Consider the following 26,804-nt stretch of genomic DNA (forward strand, 5'->3'; position numbering starts at 1 on the left):
GTCACTGTGATCTTAATGTTTAAGACCCAACTTAATAATGAAGTATCAAAATTAAAAAATTAAAATATCTGGGGTTCCAGGTATTATTGTCAGTTGTCCAGTAAGAAAAATGCTGCAGTGGTCACACACTAAACAGATGGATAAAATAGCATGAAGGAATATTTATATGAGCAGAGCATAAAGCCAAATGACTTGATAATCTATCTACATACTAAGGTACAACCACTTATATTGGAAATGAGAATATATGATTATATTGCCTAAAAATTACATTATTTTTACCATTTTTATTTTTCAACTATACCAGACTAAGCCTTTACTTGTACACAACAGTTCTTGATCACAATGGCAAAGGGGTAAATGTGAATGAACATTGAACAGTGGTAAGAACATGCAAATGAAGTCTAATAACAGAATAAGAGCCAAAGCATTTTTTTTTTTGCTTTTTGGGTCACACTCGGCAATGCTCAGGGGTTTCTCCTGGCTTTATATTCAGGAATCAATCTTGGTGGTGCTCAGGGGACCATATGGGGTGCTGAGAATCAAACCCAGGTTGGCCGCATGCAAGGCAAACACCCTACCCACTGTGCTATCACTCCAGTCCCAAGAGCCAAAGCTTTTGATCTTTACATTTGATGTCTTTTGTTTCCCCACGCCTTTTCCATTTTTAGCAGAAAACTCAGAAGTGGGATTTATCGAGTCTATGTATAATTCTTTATAACTCGTACCTTATCTTTATCTTTCCCTTTCCTCCTAGTTTGATTATCAATGTCTACTGGTTTGTCTTTTTATTTCATTTTATTCCTGTTCATAAATTTTAAATCCTTATATTGCACATGTCTGAAATCATCCAATGTTCATCTTTTTTCCTTTTCACTTAATTTGCTTCATATAATTCCCTCAAACTCCTACTTTGTTGTGAATGACAAATTTCCATTTGTTTTTCCCCTATGGTGGTTCAGTATTCCATCCATACCTTCTTTTGTTGTTGTTATTGTTATTGTTATTATTGGGCCAGACCTGCTGGTGATCACGGCTAACTCCCAGCTCTGTGCTCAGGGATCACTCAGAGCAGGTCCTGAGGGACCTTATGGGGAATGGAGATTGAACCTGAGCTGGCTGGGGATTGAATGTGAGTTGCACCACAACTTCCTTATCCAATAATCTATCAATAAGCACTTTGATTACTTGCAAAATACTACAGTAAACGTGGATTAGACCTAGTTTGATTTGGGGCCATGTCTGGTTGAACTCAGTGGCTATTCCCAGCTCTGTGATCAGGGATTTCCCTTATTCACGCTCTTGAGTTTGGGATTCCTGCACTCAGATTGTTGAGCTATCTCCATGGCCTAAACTATAACTCATGTTAATAGTTTTGTATTTTTTAGATATATAGTCCCGAATTTTCCAGACCTGCAATTGACCAGAACCCTCAGTCCTCCACAGTTATAACTGAAAGCAAATCTAAAAAGTGTTGAGGGGGTTGGACAATGCTGCATCCCATCTTAAGATTAGAGATGCAGTGTTAGGGTTAGGTAGAAAGAGGAACAGAGGTCTCATTTATCCTCCACATGTCTTCAGACCTGGCACCGACTCTCCGAGATAGGGTCCTGCTCTGCCAGCTGCCCAACAACCTTTGGGTGCACTCCATCAACCTCAAGGAGATCAACCTGAGCCTGCAGATGTCCAGGTGCTACCCAGAGACGCAGGCAGGTGCGTGTTTGTCAGTGTGCAGATCATTATAACATGCCAGTCACCAAAAGCTTATATTCGGTAGAATGGGAACACCTGTAAAGGCGATTAGAGGCTTCCCTAAAAGCCTCTGTCCCTCTCAGAGAGCCGGGCAAGCTACCAAGAGTATCCCGCCCGAATGGCAAAGCCTGGCAAGCTACCCATGGCGTACTCAATATGGCAAAAACAGTAACAACGACGGTCCTCATTCTCCTGATCATGAAAGAGCCCCCAATACACCATTGGACTACACTAGCATGCGACAGGGACAAATGGAGACATTACTGGCACCTGCTCAAGCAAATCAATGAACAACGGCATGACAGTGATACAATGATAGTCCCCAAATGAGATTTTATGGTAGCTCTATTATTAGCTCCTTAAGGAAGCTTCAGAGTGGTTTCAAAAATGATTACACCAGTTTCCATCCCCCCACCTTTCCCTCAATCTTATTATTTAAATATATGTTCATCTGGCATTATATAAACTATAAAGAACAGAATAAATCCAAAACTTGAAATCTTTACATTCCATGTCATCTGCTCTTCCCCCCATCTTTAATTTTTAGAAGAATACTCAAAAGTGGGATTTATAGAGTTTATGTATAATTCTTTAAAATCCATACTTGATTTTTTCCCTTCCTCCTAGTTTGATTAATTAATACAGATATAACACAATGATGATAGCTTCTATAACACATGGAGCTTCTGAACTAGGTCAGAGGAGCTTTTACTTGTCCCTTGTTTCAGGAGACAAAGGGACCCAAGTCTTCTGGGTTAAGTTCTGCTGATCAAATCTTAAGGGATATAAATATCTTTCGCCATTTCGTACAAACATTCTCTCATTACTTCAATCCATAGCCTCTCCCTCTGCTTCTTGATTTCATTATTCAATAATTATCCATGACTATCTACTGCACTTCTGCTCCCCTGCTCTGAGGTTTCTTTGTTCTAAAAGTCCACTTGCTTTAGTATCCTACAATATTCTTGAAACAGATTAATCTATTAATGCTTTAAAAGAAGGCAAATAGCACATTGTAGAGAAACTATCATTGATTTCATAAGTGCCTGATTGAGAGGTGGATTATATCACCCTCTGTTCACTTTTTTTGGACCCTGTGGCATCTGAAGCCTTGGCTTTCAACATCATCAGTGTTTTCTGCCATTTTTGGTTGGACATAACCCTTGTATACACGTGCTAGCCATTTACCACAAAATGGATCTGAAGCTCTCTGTTAAAGGATGCTTTAAGTAAATAATGCAAATGAACGAGTGAAAGGAAAACTATATATTACAAAAATGAATCCACAACTAACTTTTATACATGAACTATTTTTGTAAGGGCATGTTTATTTGGAAACTACTATGGCTTAAAAAGAGGTTACCTGCCTCCTTACCCTTGATTGGCCACATACCAAGGTTGATTATGGTCTAGTTGATCAACCTTTATAATATTTCATTTGTATCTTGGTAATAGACAGGTATTAATATCTCATATCCAGGACTGTTATAAAGACTAAACAAGATTTTACCTAAAAGCACATGGCAAGCATCAAATATAAGCACTGTGGCACTGTCGTCCCATTGTCCATCAATGTGCTCGAATGGGCACCAGTAATGTTTCCATTGTGAGACTTGTTATTACTGTTTTTGGCATATCAAATAAGCCATGGGTAGCTTGCCAGGCTCTGCTGTGCAGATGGGATACTTTCAGTAGCTTGCCAGTCTCTCCGAGAGGGACAGAGGAATGGAACCCGGGTTAGCCACATGCAGGCAAACGCCCTACCCGCTGTGCTATTGCTCCAGTCCAGTACAAAGTAAGCAATAAACAAAAATTGTTTTTTTAATGCTGCACACACTCCCATACAGCATATAATTTTAAGAGTAGAGGAAAAGATCCTTTGTGGAGAAAACATGGCTATTATTTTAATTTTAACAAGGACCCCTGGAAGATAAAGTGATTAGTGATTGGGTGTTGTGATTTCTCTAAAAGATAAACATAAGAACATCAGAAAGACAGAAAAAAATCATGAGATGCACCAAGGAGATAAACCACACACGTTTCTCAGCTTCCAAAAGTCACAGCATATGAAACAGGAAAAGAAAAGTATTATAGTAAAGATTTCTTTTCTGTTTACAGGAATGTGAAAGAGGTAAATACAGTTTGTGGGGACAAGACAGCCATGTCTAGTTTACAGCAAAAGGAATTCCAATTTGAAATGTGTTGATTGGTTGGAACTAAATGAGAGTGAGTTCTAGAAGTACTATTTGGAAGGGATTGTGTACTTTAATTATTTTGGAGCTTCAGTGATGATCACTGTCCCTAGATGTTGCTATGCTTCAGATAACAATAATATTTTTTTAAAAATTCACCAACTGGAATATAATATTTGCAAATAATCTTACAGAGTCTGTATTATATCAACAATAAAAGCATAGGTAGAGCTTATCTCTATTCAATTACAAGAAAACAAGTCATTCAACTATCTTACAAGTACAGATTGACTTCTCCCCAGAACTGATTTTTAAAAAGATTTTCCAAAGTAAATTTGTCAAAATAATATTTTTGTTATTTTTGTGACATGTTAACAGATACATAATAATGTATCTGATAAATAGTAGAACATTAATATTGTTTGGCACTTCAGTAGCACAGACTTACTAAAATTGATTTCACTAAAAAAGAAAGAAAAGAAAGAAATTCTCTGACTTTAGACATAGAGGAAATGATGAAATAAGCTGTTATTTGAAATTTACAGTAAAAGAGCCAGATTTAAAAATTTAACTTTGAGTTATTCTTGAAATATACGTTCTCTATTGTTCAAGCAATGGAATCTCATCAGAGAAGCACCGTGATAATCAGGTGATTATCAAAACTTGTGCTCATGCTTTGTGTAGATTTGTCATTTTACCCAAAACCGTTCTAACCATTGAATGTATGCAGGTCAAGATTACTATAGGATTTAGCCATAGGAGAGCTATCTAGTCTTTCTCTGGCATTAGGACTTCCTTAATAAAACTTACAAGACCAGAAATTTAACATAATCATATGAATGAAATAGCAGAGAAAAATGTGTAGGGCTGTTGTGAGATGGAATCTAGAAAATATGTGAAAAATCTATGTTATAGGGTGCATACACTGCTTAAAAAAACTCTACAGAACTGCAGAAATGTGAAATCCAAAAGGATCTGTGCAACCATTTAGTCCCATCTTCCACTGGAGAGCTATAAGAAGGAAACCAAAGTTAAAAATATACAGTCCTGGTTCAGTTATTTCCTTCATACTCCCTATTCTTCCTTTATTTAACATGTAGTCTTGGGTTAGTTGCTTTACTTCTATCTGTGAAAACAACAAATTGCTTATATAGTCATGTGTGAAAATTAACAGTGTAGTATAGAGCATTTCAAATTATTTTGGCCTATCTTTCTCCTTTCAAGAATAAAAACAACTCAGTGCCTCCTTGGAAATCTACCTTTCTGTCCACATCCCCCTCCCCCACAAACCCCTGCCTCCATCCCCGGCACCTAGTGTAGGATAACATTTGTTTTTCCTTTCTCCCTTGCTACAGGGAGCTTAAGTTTATTAGGTTACACCGATCACAGTGCTCCTGAGTCACTCCCATTCCTTTGTGCTTAGCTGTAACTTCTCTGTGCTCTGTTTCCCAACCAGTCTATCACCTTTACCCCTAATCGGACTCTTAACTTGTAAGGTCAGATCCTTCTAAGGACATGAAACTTGTAAGTTATATATTGCCTTTCTCCTCTCCTTATGTCTTTTGCATAGTTTACCTTAAAGCAATGCCCTTTTTGTGTAGACACAGAAAGACAGTTAATATTACACTTTTGTAACTTGGGAGTTAATTGAATCCGAATAATATTTACTCCTGGGCATCTGCTTTCTCGAATTAAGCCTCAGTTGCCCTTAGTTCCTAGCACCCCAAAAGCAAGGTTCCAATGAAGGACTGAATGGACCCAGGGAAAGTTGTGAGAATGAACCCAGGGCAAAGCTGTGAGCTACCCTGGCATCGAAATGGGCCAGGCCAAAGTTCCACCATACTTAACTAAAGGTTAAGAGCATGACCATGGATAAAAGTTGTTATGATCCAAAAGTAACAACGAGATTAGGACCCTGCTAGGGATAAGAAAGACTAATCTGGCCTGAGCACTGTAGTCTGAGATCAAGATGGCCCCAGGAGAGCAATTCTATAAGTTTAATGTATCTCTTTCTGTGTTCATACAAAATGACTAATATTATAAATGTATGTTTGTTGGATTAAGGGAAGGAGAAACACATCTATAATTGGAATTTCAGTCTTGGGAGAGTCATCTTGCTGGATGAGAATCTGTCCTAGAAGCTTCCCCTGAGGGAAAGACTTTATCCCCATTGATTGTGACCACATTTATGTGTAAGCCCCAAGCCCTCATGCTTTGGGATTTACAAGACTGTAAGAGTGGGCTGGGGGTGCCAAAAGGAGAATGAAGGGGGATCCAGAAAGAGAATGAAGTAGCATGGGGAAGGAAGAAGCAGGAAGAGAATCAGAAGAGAATGGAGATTGGAATGGAATAAACTGCAATTGACACCAACCAGCCTGGCCCTCGTTACTTCCTTCACCTGCACACCGCCATCAGCCTTCCTGGGATGGGGAAAGCGGCATGAGACTACTGAAGGCAGGTGGTTCTTTAGTAAATACACACCTAGTAGTGCTCAGGGACTGTACTTGACTCTGTGCTAGGGGATCACCGCTGGCAGTACTTAGGGAACCATATGTTATGTCAGGGATCTGAATCAAGGTTTCAATGGCCACAGTCTCATATTAGGCAGGTGTCATATTAGGCAACTTTTGTACTATCTCTCTCTCATCCAGCAAGATAACTCTACCAAGACTGAAATACCAATTATGGATGTGTTTCTCCTTCCCTTAATCCAACAAACATATGTTCATCATACTAGTCATTGTACTATCTCTCCAGCCTCTAAAAAGAAAACAAGCAGAAAGAATCCCTCAATCGCACCCAATGATTCTATCTCCATGCTGTCCCCCTATCTCCACCCCCATCATTCTAGCCTCCCAGAAGTGGCTAGTATTTCCAACTTTAGTAAGTAATTCTGCATGAAACACACCTGACAAGGCCAAATCCTAACTGAAGACATTATTAAGTGGCAACGTCTAAGTTCGACTCACGGTTAATGCAAGCTCCTTTTGCTCTATCTCCCCACAGTTTCCCACACATTGGAATCCAGATGCATCTCATTATTTGCAGTGGAGATGTTCTATGAAATTATCATGGACAATAGATTGGTGAATATCAAATCACTGCATTGGGGAAGCACTAGGCTAAGTTCCAGTGCATCTCAAAACTTTTTTGCAAACTAGTACCTGATAGTTGATTCATTAACTTTGCTCTGAACAGCGTCAGTTCCTGGAGGAATACGAGTATTTCCTAGTCAACTACATCACAGACTTCTTACACTCATAACACTTAACTTTGTAGCACTATGCTTGGGCTCATTTTAAATAGAGAAGTAACTAGCAAACACACACACACATACACACACCACATGCACACACATACAGAGAGAGAGCGAGCAAGAAAGAGAGAGAGAGAGAGAGAGAGGGAGAGAGAGAATGTGAAAAATATGCACACGTGCATTAGACAGACTGGAAAAAGGACCACTTTTTAAAGGAGCAGCTGAAACGGGAATACTGAGTGTTGCCCAGTTATATGGCTGCTGACAACATGCATGATGACCGGAGACACAGAATCCCTATTGCTCAGCAAGTGCCCAGGAATGACCAGGAAAGTGCCATAAGTTTTGAGCTGAAGGTAAAAAATAAACTTTTAGCAAATAGGCCAATTTATAGGTAGAGAAGTTTTGAATTGTGGGGAGCAACTGTAACGTAATGAACAGATAGTAAAATATAGTTCATTTTTACTCTCTTTAAAGTTCATGTTCATTAGTGTGTCATAAGACTTCAGATACTTCAGTGGAGAGAGAGAGAAAGAGAAGAGAGGGGAAAAAATAAAAGGAGAGAAGAGGAGAGAGAGAAGGGGGAAGAGACAGCGGAGGCCTGCAGGGGGCAGAGGAACAGCGGAATGTTCCTGCAGCAGGAGCAGCGGACCATCAGACTGGAGACCACACCAACTTCCTGGGAGAGAGTGACCTGAAGACAGAAAGTACAGGGACGGAGACCCCCTGGGCTAACCAGCTGTCTCTCCAGGGAGCTGGATGTGGCTATTTCAGTTTATCTCTCACCGAGGGCACAGATTGCCTCACAAGTGTTTCAGAAATAGCCCTGCAGGTCCCTGGCCACTGGGGCCCAGCGTACACTTGAGTATATTCATGACCAGACCCACTTGGGCAGAAACATAAATCTCTTCCCCATCAGGAGAAGCTGTCCAGAGACTCAGGTGCAGCTTCTCAGGGTCACTGGAGCTGCTCCTTACATATGTGATTCAGTTTACATGTGTGTTTCAGTTTCCATATGTGTTCCAGGTCATGCCTATTTCTGATGACATGTGTGCTTCTGCTTTTCTAGGTGCTCTGGTTCACAGGAGTGCCTGTCAACACACAGCCTTCAGTTTAGATCACGCCCTGAACGCAAATTTCTCTTGTGTATTTTTCCAGGGATCTTTTCCCTTGCAAGTGGCCCCTGCTTCAGCACCTCAAGGTCTTGGAGGAAACCGTCAGACATCTTGGTAGGCTGCACAGGGATCTTCCCACAAAGGGCAGTAGAGAGGTTTGCAGATTCGCCTTCTTCTGGACCTGAGGCCTTTGTGACTGTGCTTAGGGTTCTCACACTTGAGTGCCTTGCTGTTGATCGCTACTTGGTGTTGGGTCTCCCTGTCTCTTCCTCTATCTACTATGCCAGCTCTTAGATGTTTCTGAGATGCTTCAACTTTCTAACTTGTAACTTCCAATCTGTCTTTCCCTGACCTACTTCTCTGACCTTCCAATGGGAGGCTGGTCAACTAGATACTGTCTTTTATGATTATTTTTGATTATTTTGAGTCAAAAGATCACTCACCTTTCTTGCCAGGGCCCTATCTGGCTTCCCTCACATCCATCCCCATTTGGGTATCTCCCCAAATCTTGATGGTGGTGGAATGTTTTCCTCGGACAACAAGTACAGTACTGTCTGGGGACAGGCTTGCCAGCATTCCACGCCAGGTGGTAAAATTGTGATTCTACATGGCAGGCTCCTGGATCAGAAGCAGCCTGAGGATGGGAATGCCTTTGTGGGCTGAGAACTGTGCCTGCCACCAGCTACCACCCAGGTCTGTGGACTCTCAGTGGGACGGTGGTAGTGATCTTCTGTGCACTGCCGGACAGGGAGGCTAGGCGAGTCTTATTTACATAGATCCTAGAAGCCTGTCTCAGTGGCCATCCAGAGGAAAGCCTGTAGTCCCTGCTCCCCTGCTTTCAGACCTGTCCCCATCCCACTTGTGCTCCCTCCTTTGCCTTGGGCCTCTCACTTGTGCTCCCTCCTTTGCCTTTGCCTCTCACTTTTGTGGCTCACCTTCATATGAAATTTCATCTTCTTGACCAGACAACAGGCTCTGGTGGGCAGGGATGTTGCAGTTCTGTGTTGTTACCCCTTCAGGACCATACCCGCAGAGCCACAGAACCTGCAGATGGCTGGTGTCTTTGAATCACATCTTCTTCATGAAGAGGAGGGGCAGAGACTATATGAGTGGGTGTTCGCATCTCTGAATGCATATGACTTAATCTGTGGTACACACATCTTCTGACTCCCCAAAGCAGGGCTCTAAGGGTGAGCTGGTGCCTGACACCCTCATTTGCCTACAAGGGGAGGAAGGATTCTTTAGCCTTTTTCCCCATTGACTTCACGGGATCAGTTATCTGTACATGGCTGAAGGAATCAGTCGGGATGGGAGATGTGTGCCGAAGTAGATAATGGACCAAACATGATGACATCTCAGTGTTTGTGTTGCAATCCATAATGCCTCAAAGTAGAGAGAGAGTATGGGGAATATTGTCTGCCATGGAGGCAAGGGAAGGGTGGGAGAGGGGGGTATACCAGGGATATTGGTGGTGGGAAATGTGCTCTGGTGGAGGGATGGAGGGATGAGTGTTTGATCATTGTGTGATTGTAACCCAAACATGAAAGCTTGTAACTATCTCACAATGATTCAATTCAAATAAAAAAATTTTTAAAAGACCTTATCTTTTCAATATCACAAATGTTGTATGCTTTTTTAAGTGTGTAAATAAATATATATGCATATATACATATGTATATATATATGTATATATATATAAAGCACACATACAAACACACACAACAGAGAGGAAGTTCATGTGTACCAGCATCAAGGCACCCAGCGTAGACACTTCACATCATCTGCCACTTCTCTACTCTCTGAAGATCAAAGCTGAGTTCAGATAAATTGCTGCATAACCCCATCCAGGCTGCACTCTAGGCAATGGTACCTCCCAGAGAACATGAGACACTATGGAGGGAGCTTTAGAGTGTTGCAGTCAGGGAGAAGTGGCAGCATTTCTGAGATTTAGGTTGTGAGGCTAGGATTTCTGCTAGACATGCTACAAAGCCCAGGATAGTTCCACAACAAAGAGCGATTTGGCTCGCTCTCTCCCCAGTTAGCATATGATGGCTCTTGTGAAAATAAACAAAGCAGAAAGAACAAACAAAGCCTCGATTTGAGATGTTCAGTCATGTCAAATGTGCCAGCAGCAGGCAAACAAGGTTCGTTCGTGTTTCCTGTGTCTGTCCACCGCCATAGTGCAGCAAGATTCAGGGCAGCAATAAAACCGAAGGACAGGTGGCGGGGTGTACATGAAGGAGCTAAAAGCTGGAAAACCCGCTGAAAGCTTCACGCCCTGAGCACCTTTGAGTGGTGTGTGGTAGAGACTGGAATAAGTTCTGGATCCACAGAAAGCAAACACAACCCTTCAGGGAGCACAGAGTTTAACAGGGGCACCGCTAGGTAGCTGATTAAAAGCATTAGCAATCTGGAAACAAAGATACACTGCAGGAAGCCCCACCTTGCTGTTTTCAAAGGTCTGAACTGAGTTCCTTTGTTCACGTTTCCCCCAGCCCCCCTTCCATCAACATGGTTCTGCTGCTGAGAGGTTCACCTCCATAGTTCCTTTACTGTTGAAATGCCCCTGACATGCCCGCTAGATTCATTTTCTCATATTCTCATGACCTTCCCTGTGTTATAGTGCTGGGCCTATTTATCAGGGAATCAGCTCTGTTCACATTAAAACAAAGCCTAACAGTGCATGGGAGCGTTTTACACTTCAGTCTGGAATCCAAGGTTTGTTTGCTTGCTTTTTTTTTTCTTCTTCTTCTCATTTTGAACAAAAAAAAAAGGAGGGAGGGACAGTAAAAAATGAGGAAATGACCCTGGAAACATAAAAGCCTCTTCAAGGGTCAGGCAAACAGATTTCTAGGCAGGAGTGGGTGTTAGTGGGGAAATTCTAGCAAAGAAACATAGGCTTCTCATATAAATGTCGACACATCTCTGTACTCACTCTCCTGGTGGAATATTACTACTGTCCTTATTTACAGCTAGGTTTAAAAGCTAATTGTTATTTAATCTGGCAAGAAGGTGGAGTGCAGATATTTGCTTGCTGAAATCCACGCTGTTTTATTTATAGCACTGACTAAAATTCTAACAAAGAGTTAAAATCAGGTAGCCATTGTCTACAACTCATGATCACCAGATAGTTGCTGTATTCAAACACACAGTTGTGGTACACGAATACATATGGTCACAGGATAAAGACATGAATTTTACTGCCTATACTCAATAAATTAAAATATTTTTGTTTATTTTGTGACAAAAGACATGAATTTTGCTGTCTATACTCAATTAGTTAATTTTTTTGTTGTTTATTTTGCGACCCACATGGCAGAGCCTGGCAAGCTACTCATGCCATACTCGATATGCTAAAAACAGTAACAAGTCTCACAATAGAGACGTTACTGGTGCCCACTCTAGCAAATTGATGAACAACGGGATAACAGTGCTACAGTGCTGTTTTGTGACGGAGTGGAGCGACAGCACGGTAGGTAGGGTGCTTGCCTTGCATGAGGCCGACTCGGGTTCAATTCCTTATCCCTCTCAGAGAGCCCGGCAAGCTACTGAGAGTATTCTGCCCGCATGACAGAGCTTGGCAAGCTACCCGTGGCATATATAATATGCCAAAAACAGTAACAACAAGTCCCACAATGGAGACATTACTGGTGCCCACTCGAGCAAATCGATGAACAATGGGACGACAGTGCTACAGTGCAGTGCTTATTTTGTGACACCATCCTTCTTCCAGGAGCTGAGTAAGCAGGTTTATCTATTATCATAGCTGGAAATCTCAGAGTCTAAGAGAACTGGGACCCAGACCAACAAGAAGCAGGAGTATCTGCTGAGTGTCAAATCCATCTCTATGCTACCAGCCTCGCTGTTACCTGGAGACAACTGGGCTTTCTAGGGGAAGGGATGGAGTAGCACAGAGCGGAAGAAAAGACCAGTCTCTTCTAGTCTGTGAACTGAAGGCATCTCGGAGGCTGGATTCATTGAAGAGATCAATCTAGGAGAACTTGGCACTTATGTTGCCTGAACCTATGCACTGCCTATGCCCATGTGTTGCTGCCAAGAGCATGTGGTGCTCGAGCACTTGTCTCACCCGCATCTCCCCTCTTGAGATGTGTTTTATATTTTCACATCTGATGCTCGGACATGTACTGGGTTCCCTCTCCACTCCAGAGAAGCCCATGTTTTCTCGCGAGAGTGCCACTCTCCTCTTAAATGCGCTATTTCCTTCTCTCTTTCCCTCCTTCTATCCCTTCTGTCCCTTCCCTCCCTCTAGGATAACATAGCCTCAGGTAGTTTAGGTTTATTGGGTTACTCCCATCACAGTGCTCCCATTCCTCTGTGTTTATTTGTAACTCCTTTCTTTGTGTTCTGTTGACTTGTAAATGTTGTTTTACTCTTCTCCTTGCGTAGTTTATTCAGAGCCACGTTCTTTTGTATGGGCACGGGAAGACTGCAGCAAATGCTATGCTTCCGTAAACTGGGAGTCATTTGACTTTACATGATATTTTCCTCCTGGGCATCTGTTCTCTCGACCTAAGCGTCAGCTGCCCTTACTTCCTAGCACCCCCAAAAGCAGGGTTCCGACAAGGGACAGGAAGAACTCAGGGCAAGCGGTGAGTTATGTGCTACCCTGGCATCGAGATGGGCCTGGCCAGAGTGCCTAATGCTTAACTATAAGTTAAGAGCTTGGTCATGGACAAATGCTGTCATGATCCAAAAAGTAATAACTAGATTTGGACTCTGCTAGGGTTAGGAATGATTAGTCTGGCCTGGTTGCTGTAGTCTGAGTCTGTGGCAAGATGTTGCCAGGAGAGCTGCCCTATAAGCCTCAATGTATCTCTTACTATGTTCATACAAAAATAACTAGTATTAAGATGTTGATGGGGTTCTTGAGTTGAGGAAAAGAGAAAAACACCTTAAGAGATATTTTACCTGCTGGCAGTCAGGAGGGGCTTTGGAATACCTCTAGTGGGTTTCCTGTGAGTCAGGTGGGCCCTCAGAAAGGACTTTCTTATGCTGATTTTGCTACCAGACTGGGTGTGGCCCAGAGGGCAAGGTGGAGAGAGACAAGTAGGGGGAGAATAGGGCAGAATCCAGAGAGCAAAAGGAGAATCCAGAGAGCAGGGATGGAGGGATGAGGAGCTAGGAAGGAAGAGTGCGAGGATGAGAGAGACGAAAGATTGAATAAATGGTAACTAATCAGCCACCAGCTTGGTCCTCATTCCTTCACCTGCCCAACACCATCGACCTCCCCGGAGTGGGGGGAGGCAGCATGAGACCACCAAACGCGGGCAGCAGGAGATATGGAGCCCCGCTGCCATGTGTCCCCTTTTTGTGTTTACACACCTCCTTCTCTCTCTATTTCTCTCTCCCCCACCCCCACACACCTTCCTCAAAACCTCCAAATAAAATCTGTTATACTTAAGAGAAATCTGGAGAACTCACTCAAGAATGGGGACTCTCCACAGAGGCCACCTCGCTGATGCCAGTGAACCACTGTGTGTGACAAAGGACAGCTCAGGAATTCCTTTGTGTTCCTTCTGGTGACATCAGAGCCCAGAAAGGATTCTTTCTACCTCTCTCCCAAGCTGCATACACATCAGTAACATGAACAAATGAGAATGCTGGCAAATATCTTAAAAAGGGAAGAGGCCCAGCCAGGTGTGAACTTGAAGCAAAAGTTAGGATATATTGTAGGAAAAAAAAGAGCTGTTATTAAGCATGTAAAAGAAAACAGAAAATTCATTTTTGTTGATTTAGGTCTCCAGTGCCAGACATAAGGTAATTGCTTCTGATGACCTTACCTTCACTGGAACTGTTTCTGTCCCTAGCATTTGCTATTGTTTATTCTCAACCAATCCATAATCATTGGTTTCTTTAATTAAGTCCAGGCTTGAAACTCCTAGCAGGGATTTGCAAATAAAACATTGAGTCATACCTCCATACCTCCTCATTGAACCCAAGATGAAATTTAATTTTGATCTAATTTGATAATATGTTTGCCACACTTTTGTTAATGGAAACAAAAATAAATATATCGCACAGTGACTTACTATACAGGAATATTGAGGAGCCAGGCCTACTTAGAGCCTAGAGACCTTCACACCTACCAAGTGAGAAGTGTTTCCATATCACATTTCTCTCCCTCCTCCCTCCCTCCCTCCCTCCCTCCCTCCCTCCCTCCCTCCCTCCCTTCCTTTCTCTTTGAGTCACACCCAGAGATGCTTTGTCTCTGCACTCAGGTATTACTCCTGGCAGTGCACAGGTGACATATGAGATGCCAGGGATCAAACTTGGGTTGGCTGCATACAAGGCAAATGTCTACCTCCTGTACTGTCACTCCAGCTCCTCCATATCACATTTAAGATGAAGAAATGATTGTTGATTTGTTGTTCTTCAACCTGCTACCTGGGGGCACTGACTCTGTATCTTCTTGGTGCTGGATATACAATCATTGTAATTTTAAGTAATTCTTGGTTAAATGCTATTATTATTTTGTATATTATCATGTCCTAGATAGACCTTGAGTGAAAGAGGATTCCACAATAAAGGAATTCGTGAAATTTACTACAGCACTTAGGTGTAATAAATATACTCTCTCACCCATTGGCTGAGAAATTGACAGGAAAGCTCTGCTTAAGTGTTTGGATTAAAGCTTTAGTACAAAGGATCTGATGTTTCTCTGCAGTGTGTCTCCATACTGCTTACTTAGTCTCTCAGAGTCCCTTTTTTAATAAATATAAAATGAAATTTTAATACTAAAAACTTCTAAGTTTTCCTATGTATTAAATCTATCCATCCATCCATTTTTCCTTCCACTGTTAGTGCTATATAAGGAATAAAGAATGCATTTTAAATATGTTATACAATGTGCTTGGAACAATATCTGTTCCATAAATTGATGACAGCTCTTACTATATAACCTTATGTGAGAGGGGTTCCCAGCCATAATCTTTCTGAAAACTCAGGATCTGTGATTAGGTTTCTGCATTCCAAACACTTCAGCAGTTCCTGATTGCCAGAAAAACTAAGCACATGTTCTTTATCCTCAGGGATGGGGAATGCTAGGTCATATATATAAGAAACCTTTCTTATCCCTCACTATAGCTGTCATTTTATCTCATTGGAAGCCTCTGTTTATAGTGCCATGTGTCAAAGTGTGTTTCTGTTATTTTTAATGTTGTTGTTGACTCTTTCTTTCTTTGAAATAATCTTGTTTTTGCAAAACTTTTATCAACAATTGTTTGAATAACATTGAAACATTGTAAAGAAAATTATAATTTACTCATTAGTTTGAAACATATCTGTATTTTCTTGTTAAATTAAAATTTATGGCTAAGTTGTCGACATACTTAAAACCAGACAGTTACACAGAGATCTACTATGAAAAGTCTTCATCCTTCTCTATTCTCTCCCCAATTCCCAGACCTCCTGCCTCCATTCTTGATTTTTTGGGGGATATTTTCAGAGACTGTATCCAAATAACAAAGCATCCCGATTCCATTTTACTACTGCTGTAGTTTTACCATTTCTATGCTTCACTTGATATTATTCCATGGGAATATATATGCAATATAATTAATTTAATGTCAAAGCACGGAGTCCTGGGTGGGCCATCCATTTGTCCCAGTCAAAATGCAGTCCAGATTTCTGCATCTCAGTGAAAGCTTTTGTCCTTGCATGCTGCTAACTGCAGTCCACCATCAGTTATAATACCAAAGGTTGCCTTGCAGGTGAATATTAGTATGAAAGTCCTGTGCATGATAAATACCAGCAGTTTAAAAATAAGCTGTATTAACATCATATGTCATGAAGTAAAAAAAAAATCAACAACCTTAAAATCCCTGTAAAAATGAACACTCTGAGCACGGAAATAAGCTCTCCAGCATCCGTGTATTTAGTGCTAATTGAGAATTCCTTCACAGCAGAGCCTCTGTTGCTATGGACACCAGCCCCGAGAGGAGAGTTAAAAAATTCCTCCACACGTTTGCTTGTGCCAGAGAAAGTCTGCATTCCCCCTTCATTCTCAAAGCGATCTCTATGTGTGCTGACTGACATGCAAGCACTTGGATGTTTTAGGGGAAAACATACCCACCACTGCAATCACGCAGCAAGGAGACACATATTTACAATGGTCTCCTCATGGACCTAAATGTGAAAATTAATTATACTTCTTTGGCTGAAATGAACTTATCCCTGCTTTTTTGCCAGGGAGCTTTGAGTGTTTAAGTCTTGCTTATCCTCAAGGTAGGTGACAAGCTGCTGTGAATTCTAAATCAGAAGTGAGACAACCCCATGGCATGATGACTTATTCCACAAATGTTGAAGTTAACTCAAGATCATGAAAGAGCCCATGCTATGGCCATGGTCAGGAGGAGATGGTCTCTAGGAAGAGCTCCTTGATTGGCCGGGGAGACAGACATTCAGGGTGACATATGTTATGCAGATGCTATAATACTTATAATAAGAGAATGTATCTGTACCACAGCTTCCTTGGACTCTGTGAGGCAGGAGTGAGTTTGTGTGAAGTGGTTGAGAGGGTGAGGTGGGGAAACACAACCCCCTCCCCAACCTTCACCATGAGCAGACAAGAACCTCTCCTGGGCCCTATACACTGTTCTGTCACACCTGCTACTGGGATTTTAACTGCCTGAGTTTCTACACCAATATGCATATATGGCCACTTTGAGCCCCTTGGCATGTGGGGAAGGAAAGGAGGCATTGGGAAACTGCCTGACGCCAAAGTTCAGCCATAGACACTGAACATTTGAGTCAAAATCTCCATACCTTCACAAAGTCACCCCAGTTGTCCCAGGACCATCCCTAGATTTTAACGGTGTCTTTATTGCAAGGATTAGAGCGATAGCACAGCGGGTAGGCTGTTTGCCTTGCACTCGGCTGACCCAGGTTTGATTCCTCTGTCCCTCTGGGAGAGCCTGGAAAGCTACCGAAAGTATCTCGTCTGCATGACAGAGCCTGGCAAGCTACCCGTGGCGTATTCCATATGCCAAAAACAATAACAACAAGTCTCACAATGGAGACTTTACTGGTGCCCGCTCGAGCAAATTGATGAACAACGGATGGCAGTGCAGTGCAGTTCTTTATTGCTAATCAGTCTAACTAGGAGTTTCCCACCATAGGTCTGAGATTGGTTTTCGGAGATTATAAAGTGTTTTGTGTGTTTGGGGGCCACACCGGTAGTGCTCAGGGCTTACTGGTGGCTCTGTGCTTGGGGATCACTCCTGGCAGAGCTCAAGGGACAACATGAGGTGATGAAGATCAAATTGGTATGCCATTTGTAAGGCAAACCTCATACCTGCTGTGCTAGTACTCTGGCCCTAAGATTGTAAATGTTTTTAAAGGTAAGATTACTTGAAAATAACTAATATGGTTTTGAGCATTTTAAATGAGTTGTAAAAAACTAAAAGAAATTGTTCTGCTCAATTAGTTTTAAAACTATATTAGGTCTAGGGCTGGAGTGATAACATAGTGGATAGGGCGTTTTCCTTGCACGTGTCTGACCCAGATTTGATTCCCAGCATCCTATATGGTCCACCGACCACAGCCAGGAGTACAGAGCCAGGAGTAACCCCTGAGCATCACTGGGTGTGACCGAAAAAAAAAAAAGCAAAAAATCCCCCAAAAACCCAACTATATCAGATCCACAAAATATATTCTGCTCAGTTGGAACTAATACTCAGCTAAAAATACTAAATAAACAAAGTAAAAGGAATCAACTATTACAAGTAGCACTAACCCAATAGCTGGACCTGTTTCAATATTGGTACAAAACCTCTAATTATTATAACATGATTTGAAGCTAGAAAGATTGCTATTTCAAGTGACATCAAGGTACCAGACTCAATTTCATATTAAAGTTAGAGTCTGAACCTTAACATTTCAAATGAGAAATAAGTTATGGCCTCAGAGAAAAAATCTAGAAGATGAAATGCAAATATTGGAACCTGAAGTGGATGCTGCCTGCTATGAAAATGTGTGAGGAGAAGAGCAGAGAACAAAGAAGTATTGTGGGTATTAGGTCATCATAAGCCTGGCACTGAAACAGGCACCCAGACATATAGACATATAAGGTCTTTACACCCTTAACACTAACTACTTTCCATGGTTTCTGTCCTGGTCTCAGTCCTCTTTATTTAGTCACATCACTAAAGGCGCTGATGAGAATTTGGAAATGCTCACTCTAGGCCTGTTTAGCATCATTCTCTCAAGCTTAGGTAAATCCCAGGGGAGACTCTGGTGAAGGCAGGACAGTGAAGAAATTTTCAACACTATGCCTGAGGAGATTCATAAGTTTCTACTGCAAGAGGATCCTTGTTTTTATCCAAATTACTTAAACCCTAATCATCATCATTCTCCATGAAAAGGAAATTTTACTCCAAAGCAAAACTTCAGCTTCTGCAGCCCACTTGAAAAAATAGTGCAACTGGAAACAATGAATTATGATTGAAAAAAATGCATTGGATCATAGCTCCAACCACTTTTAGTACTGAAAAACCAGTTATTTTTATTTTTCTCATATTCCATGATATTTATTATGTGTTCTTTAATGATGCTAATATTTTAAACCTAAGAGAAGAATTGCTCAGATAATCAGCAAAACTTGTAATTGACTAATGTGGCTTTGCAAAAAGCTCCCACTTGATGTCAGCTGAAGTAAGTAGATGAATATAGAGCAGGCAGGAACTGAAGCTTCTCTGAGCAACACCTCCCTGTGCTGACAGTGGGTCACTCAGGGCCCTCTCAGAAAGCACGAGTCAGTGCCTCAGAGACATTATTCACTCAGAAATTGCTCTTAGCGCTTTATCACAGGAGAAGAATATAATAAATAAAACCCCCAACTGCACCAAAATGGATGAGGTTCGTTCCTCCCTCTTTTGTTCTCCTGAATTTTAAAGGAATAATAAAACTTTATTAATAGTCTCTTTTTCTCCTCTTCATTTATGTCCATGACTTAAGCAAATTCTTTATGTATTCGCTGTGCTCTTACTTCTGGAATTTATTTTTTAAATTACAAGATGCAAGTTTATTTCTGTTAACAATTGATGAGGATTAAGATAAAAATTAGAGACAAAATTTTTCCTGTGGGACTTTCATATATTTTTAAAGAAGGCACAATATACTCATAAGAATTTCTTTAGTACCTTTATGTGCTTATAAATTGAATACAAGTGGGAAAGGCAAGTTGTTCAGATTCTCATCATACCTGAGGATTCCAACTAATTATCTTATAATTTAACATGAACTAATGATGGAAATTTGTGTTTGAATTTTGAAGTTTGTTTTGGGTAAAAAAAACTTAATAAACATTAACAAAAACACTATGCAAAATAATTCATTAAAAAACTTAGAATTGTGGGGCTGGAGCGATAGCACAGCGGGTAGGGCGTTTGCCTTGCACGCGGCCGACCCAGGTTCAAATCCCAGCATCCCATATGGTCCCCTGAGCATCGCCAGGAGTAATTCCTGAGTGCAAAGCCAGGAGTAACCCCTGTGCATCACTGGGTATGACCCAAAAAGCAAAAAAAAAAAAAAACAACAACAAAAATCTTAGGATTGTGCATTTTTTTTAAAAACAAATCTTTATTGAAACCAAAGTTAAACTTCATCAAATTAGATATCCTTATGATCTGTATTATATTTGACAGTCCCAGAGGAAGCCATTGTGAACCCCCATATGTTTTGGCTCACAAAGGTAGATGAGTCTAAACACATGCAGTAGTGACTAAGCCGTAAAGTAGAAAGGGTAGCCACTGGTCAGCTTTGTAAACTCACATTCTTTTCATAGGGGAATATGTGAGAGGGTGATAAAAGGTATTGCAATTCATTGCATTTGTTTTCCTTAAACCTGGATGTATTAAACATAGTATTTATAACTAAGACCCCAATTAAAATAAAATGCATCTCCATGAGTGAAACCTATCGTGTTCATAACTCTGTAATTTAGATGGCTCTTCTTAAGTATTTAGAACATGCCTTATAATTTTTTTTTTTTTTGGTTTTTGGCGATGCACAGGGTTTACTCCGGGCTCTTCACTCAGGAATTACTCCTGGCGGTGCTCAGGGGACCATATGGGATGCTGTGATTCAAACCCGGGTCGGCCGCGTGCAAGGCAAACACCCTACCCGCTGTGCTATAGGGTAGCACATGGCTCAAGTCCCATGCCTTATAATTTTGTTGAACAAAAACCAAAACATCTAAGCAGTTGATGCATTACATGTTGATCATACTATCATTTCAAACTCTGTATGTTTAAGGTTTGACTTGCAATATACCCGGAAACTTATACCCTTATTTTACAGTCCATGGTGTAACCATGTCAAAGATATGCTCTCATTCCCAGAGACGGACCTTGGGATTGAGGACATGGCCGTGGGCCTGGCCAAACAGGTATGCACTACTTAGCCTGAGCTTCTTAGGCCAGTGAACCCCCCTGAAAACCTGAAGTGTTCATCTGGCTGCCTCACCCAGCTGCGGGGAGAACTCCACTAAACGATGATTATGAGAATCAGTAGGGATCTGGCATAGAGTTCAGGAACAACAAGTGGGAATCCAAAAAGATGCAAATTAAAAACACAATTAACAAATCAAAGATGACAATGTAAACTTTCACAGAGACTTCCGTCACTGTGAAACCCTACCGATGATTTTGAACACAAGCAGTGTTTCTTGCAAGTGGTGATCTTCAGGCCACATATGGCCCTCAGACTACTTGGTATAAATACAGTGTTTATTGGCGCACAGCCATGCTGTTCCATTACAGATTGGCTGATTGGCTGACATCACTTTTGAGATGCAACAGCAGAGCTGAATTCATGCATCAGAGGTATATGACTGATGAAATCTCAGTGATAGTCTGATCCCTCACAGGAAAATAATGTTCTCCTCAAGTGAAAAGCCAAGCATCCATAACACCAAAGCAGAGCTTCTGGGAACCATATTTTGTGATAGGCAGGAGATACATGTAAAGAGTAGAGTGGGGACTTGCAAAGGGAGACTTTAATCTGCCTTGTCTACTTAACACTTCTCAGTTTTTTGGTTTCCATTGTAATCAGAAGCAAATACAATGACAAAATATTTTCAAACCCAAAATGAATTGTGCTTGGGGCAGGCTTGGAGGGAAAATGGGGACAGTCATGGAGGGAAAAATCACACTGGTGGTGAGATTGGTGTTGAAACATTGAATGCCCAGAACAACTGCATTATGAACTAGTTCGTAAACCACTGTGTTTATTTATTTATTTTTTTGCTTTTTTTTTGGGGGGGGGTCACACCCGGCGATGCACAGGGGTTACTCCTGGTTTTACACTCAGGACTTACTCCTGGTGGTGCTCAGGGGACCATATGGGATGCTGGGAATCAAACCCGGGTTGGCCATGTGCAAAGCAAACACCCTACTCACTGTGCTATCACTCCAGCCCCCGTAAACCCCTGTGTTTAAATAAAGAGAAAGAAAAAAAATCACCCCTGGTTTACACACACACAACACACACACACAAAGAAAAAAATGAGAGCTTATTTCAAATTTTGCTGCCAGTTTGGAGGAAAGGCTGTAAAAATGGTGGAAATGAGGAGAAAATAAAAACTGTTGCTAAGAACCTAACTTTTAAAATTGAGGATCACAACCCCACACTATGGATATCTAGACATCTATATCTATATCTATTTATCTGTGACATTAGAGGGGTTAGTTAAAAAACAAAACAAAACATGGCAACATAAAGGGTTTTGAATGTGCAATGACCAAGTAACTTTGTACATCAATACCCTAAATCTTAACCCTATTATAGCCATATTTGCTAACCTATTATAAAGTTCTTTTTTAAAAAACAAACCCAAATAAATTGATTAATGAATCTCGGGTATCTCTAGCAGTGCTAACACATGTTACATCTTTGGGTGAAAATCGACTGCCAGAGGGAAAAGCATAAGAAATTTTGCTTTAGAACATGAACAAAGAGGTAAATATGCAAAATTCAGACCAGGTTTGACAATGACCAGAGGACCTCTTACATTTGTTTGTGCCATTAGAGTCTTTTCTTTTGAATGACAGCACTCAGAGTTAAACACTGACTTTCTTCTTGGATAATGCCCATTGAGTCCAGAAATGTACCTCAGTCTATATTAATACTGTGTTTGATTGCAAACTTCATTAGCTAATACCAATAGATTTAATCTTACCACCATAACCAGCATGTTGAATTGTTATTCTGGGACGCACAGGATATGCATAAATGCAATTTTATAATGTTTCAGCAGTAGATAAGGCAAAAACAAAGCTACCATATTGAGAGAATCATGATGTTATAAATAACTTTTTGTGGTGTGTCCCTCTAAAGGAATCCATTGCAAGAGTCCCTGGAGAGCTACCCTTGGATAATGATTATATCAAAGACTGAAGCCTATGGAGGAAGAAGAGAACCATGCCTGTATAGGGTTTAGTCCACATGCTGAGTATTAAATAGGATTTAGAAATGAACTCAGCAAGTGAATTCTCCCTCTGCAGTGTGCACTGTGTCGTGAGTCACATTTAATAAACACCACCCATTTGTCTTGTGTTTTCCACCTTTATATGTCATCCTCACATCTTACATGAATACTCTCTCAGCAAGATCATCTTTCACCCTATGTAGACTTACGATTTCCTAGACAGGTCTTTAGGAAATAGTGCAGCAACTCTGGACTATCTTATCATAGTAATTGGTTACAAAATCAGCAGAGTCATCACCCTGGAAAAAGTATTAGAAAAACAGGATTGCTTAAGAAACAACTGGCTAATGCCCTCTACAATAAATAAAATGAATTAAGATTTGGAAATAAGAATAAAATTATAATTATTTATACATAATAGAATTAAAAAACTGTAAGAAACAATGAGTATAGAAAGGTGATTGGCTGCAAAAGCAATGTACAAAATTTTGTTGCATTTCTATATGCAAACAAATAGGGAGAAGAGATTGAGAAAATTCCAATTGCATTTATGTCCAAAAGAATAAAATACTAAGATATGAATTTAACAAAGGATATAAAATACTCACAGAATTATAACTACAATGTATTGTTAAGAGATAGAGAACAAGATATTAACAAATGGAAATATATTTTATGTATATGGATGGGAGAACTAATAAAGTCAAAATATAGTTGATTTTTACCAAAGGTAATAGAAAGCTAATACATTCTCCCTGAAAATTCCAATGATATTTTTAAGGAACTAGAATAAAATTATAAATTTTATATAAAATAATAAAAGAATTGAATAGGAAGAAAAATGCTGAGGAAGAAAAAATAAAATGGTGACATCATGCAGTCTGACTTCAAGCTGTACTAAAGCCAATGATTAAAATATAACTAAAGCTTTATGGTATTTAAATAAAAATAGACATATATATTAATGGAATATAATTTAAATAAATATTCATATTTATCTCCTTAATCTATGGCTGATGATCCAAAACCATTCATTGGAATAAGGAGAATCTCTTCAGCAAATGGTGTTGGAGAAACTGGGCAGACACATGCAAAATAATAAAGCTGGACTATGCTAATCCCACATACTAAAATAAATTAAAATAGAATAAAGACCTGGATATAAGACTTGATGCCTAAATACTTAGTCAATAGCATGGGAGAAATTTTTTATGGCATTGGCAGTAAAGATAACACTGGGTACTTGACCCTATCAGCATGGGAAATAAAGTCACTGGAACTAGTTTAAATTGAAAAGGAAAATGTTGCAAAAAATAAATAAACAAAATAAAAAGATATAAACTGAATGGGAGAGGATATTTTCACATCATACATCCTATCAGGGGTTAATAACCAAGATATATAAAGAACTTACACAATTTTAGTTAACAGTACAATAACAAATATGAAGATTTGAATGAAAAATTCTCCAGAAAGGATATATAGTCAAACATACCAAAATATATCTACATCTCTGACTTTCAGGGAAATGCCTAAAAATTAAAAACCACAAAAAGAAATTACTTCACACTCGTGAGGATGACTGAAATAAAAAGAACAATAAAAGTACTAGAGAGGGTGGAGAGCAAGAGAGAATGTAAATTGGTGCAACCATTTTGGAAAATGCTACAGAAATTCCTCAACGAATAGAGCTACAATATTCTATTTTAGTACACCCACTTCTGAGTAACAGTCTGAAAAATATGAAAACACTAGACCAGAATGATATCCTTCCCAATGTTGATAGAAGTCTTATTTTTAATAGATAACATACAGAAGTAACAGAAGTGCTCATCAAAGATCGATGGTTGGATAAAGATAATGTGACCCATTTATGTAATGGAATACTATTAAGCTGTATAAAATATAAAAGTTTCCATTCATGCAAAATGAAAATGCTCAAGGAGATTTTATGAAGTGAAATAAGTCAGAGTGAAAACAAGATATACACTGGATAATTTCACACAACTGTGCAGCATAAGGTTATTAAATTGATTAGCAGATAAAACAAAATCTAGAGTGTGAACTGACAATAGAAGGCTATCTTATTTTGTTTTTTAGTTTGGTTAAATATTTATTCATTTATTTATTGAATCATAGTGAGCTACCCTTACAAAGATTTCATATTTGAGTTTCAGTCACACAATAATCACCCATTTTCCACCACCAATGTCCCCAGTATTCATACCCTCCCCCGCCTCGTCCCACTCCTCCTCTTGCCTCTATGGCAGACAGTTTCCCTCTTACTTTCTCTCTACTTATGGGCATTATGGTTTGCAATATAGATACTAAGAGGCCATCATGTTTGGTCTTTTATCGACTTTCAGCACACATCTCCCATCCCGAGCAATCCTTCCAACCATCATTGACTTAGTGATCCCTTCCCTACGCAGATGCAGAAGGTTATCTTAACACCAGAGGGGGTGAGGCAGGAGGCAAGGTGGAGGGTATTAAAATTATGCTGGGTTTTATTCATAAAAATAAATTAAGATTGAATCATATCTAAAAGAACAGAAGTGCATACCTGACATACAAAAGTCACTGATTTTCATTTCCAGCACCTCATGGCCTCATGAGCACCTCATGGACTGGAGCAATAGCACAGTGGGTAGGGCGTTTGCCTTACACATGGCCGACCCGGTTTCAATTTCTCTCTCAGAGAGCCTGGCAAGCTACCAAGAGTCTCCTGCCCACACAGCAGAGCCTGGGAAGCTACCTGTGGCATATTTGATATGCCAAAAGCAGTAACAAGTCTCACAATGGAGACGTTACTGGTGCCCGCTCAAGTGAACTGATTAACAACGGGACAGTACTACACTGCTACATGACCCTGACAAGCACTGCTGCATATATCTCTGGTAGCCCCTAGCATTGCATGACACAAGTAGCACTTTTTCACAGGTACTAAACATTGAAATGTCCTGCATGCACAGCCAGGCTATCACCAGGAGTAATATCTACATGCCATAAACAATGCGTGGGATGCTTCCCCTCAAGATACGTTAATTAAAATAAAATTATTTTAAAACTTGGCTGATGCTAGATATCCTATGATCTAAATCACTGTAAAAATGTTATATGATCTCTTCATTCTCAGCAGTGGAAAACAAATTATCAAATGCTTCCTTTTCAGCAGGTCCAACTTTGGGGGGAGAAACTCCAAACAATAGTAATGAGTTTTTTGTTGAAATATTGAATGTAATCAAAGTAAAGTGAAAGTAAAGTGAAATTTATCAGTTACACAGGTGGGGTGGGAGGCTGGGGAGGTGGGGAGGAGGTATACTGTGATTCTTGGTGGTGGAATATGTGCACTGGTGAAGGAATGGGTGTTCGAGCATTGTATGACTGAGACTTAAACCTGAAAGCTTTGTAACTTTCCACATGGTGATTCAATAAAAGAATAAATTTTAAAAAATGTTATATGATCTCTACATGTTTACTCCTCCTCATTTACTCACAGTATTATCATAATTTCTATTTTGCTTTATCCAAAAAGGTATACCTTCTGGTTGTGTTATATGCTGGATATTTTTTTTAAAAAGAAATTAGATGTGGGGTACCTATTTTATCATTTGGACTCATAAAAAGTATTTATTCATTTACTATATTTCTGATATTGTGCTATGCACTGGAATCAAGTTTTTAATGATAAATGGACTCATTTTCCAGACTGTAGCTTTGCACTTTCCCTCCGTACTGCAGCACTTTGGTGATTGTCCTGTCTTCACACTAGAGCGATCATGACAAGGACAAGGGGTACCCCTTAAATTGGTCAATTCCTAATTGCTGAGAGTCCAAGGATTCCACTTCACTGATGTCAAAACTGTCCCTCACAGATAATTATTATAATCACAGATAAGGATGTGCAGGCTTTGATTGCAAAGTCCTAATCATAAAGACTGGTTCTTCATTAACTATAAGTGCTTGTTAGGGCCTGTCGTACTGGCACCCGCCTTTGGATGTGAATCAGAGAAGTCTCGGTAAAATGCCTAGGAAATGCCAAC

General features: G+C 40.2%; 1 protein-coding gene across 24 annotated transcripts in view; it reads right to left on the reverse strand.

Moving 5' to 3' along the window:
- Nucleotides 1–26,804, reverse strand: part of MYT1L (myelin transcription factor 1 like) — a 513,839-nt gene that overhangs the window by 276,303 nt on the left and 210,732 nt on the right. The gene's annotated exons all lie outside the window — the stretch shown is intronic.

The sequence above is a fragment of the Sorex araneus genome, chromosome X, assembly GCF_027595985.1.
Source record: "Sorex araneus isolate mSorAra2 chromosome X, mSorAra2.pri, whole genome shotgun sequence".
Taxonomy (NCBI): domain Eukaryota; kingdom Metazoa; phylum Chordata; class Mammalia; order Eulipotyphla; family Soricidae; genus Sorex; species Sorex araneus.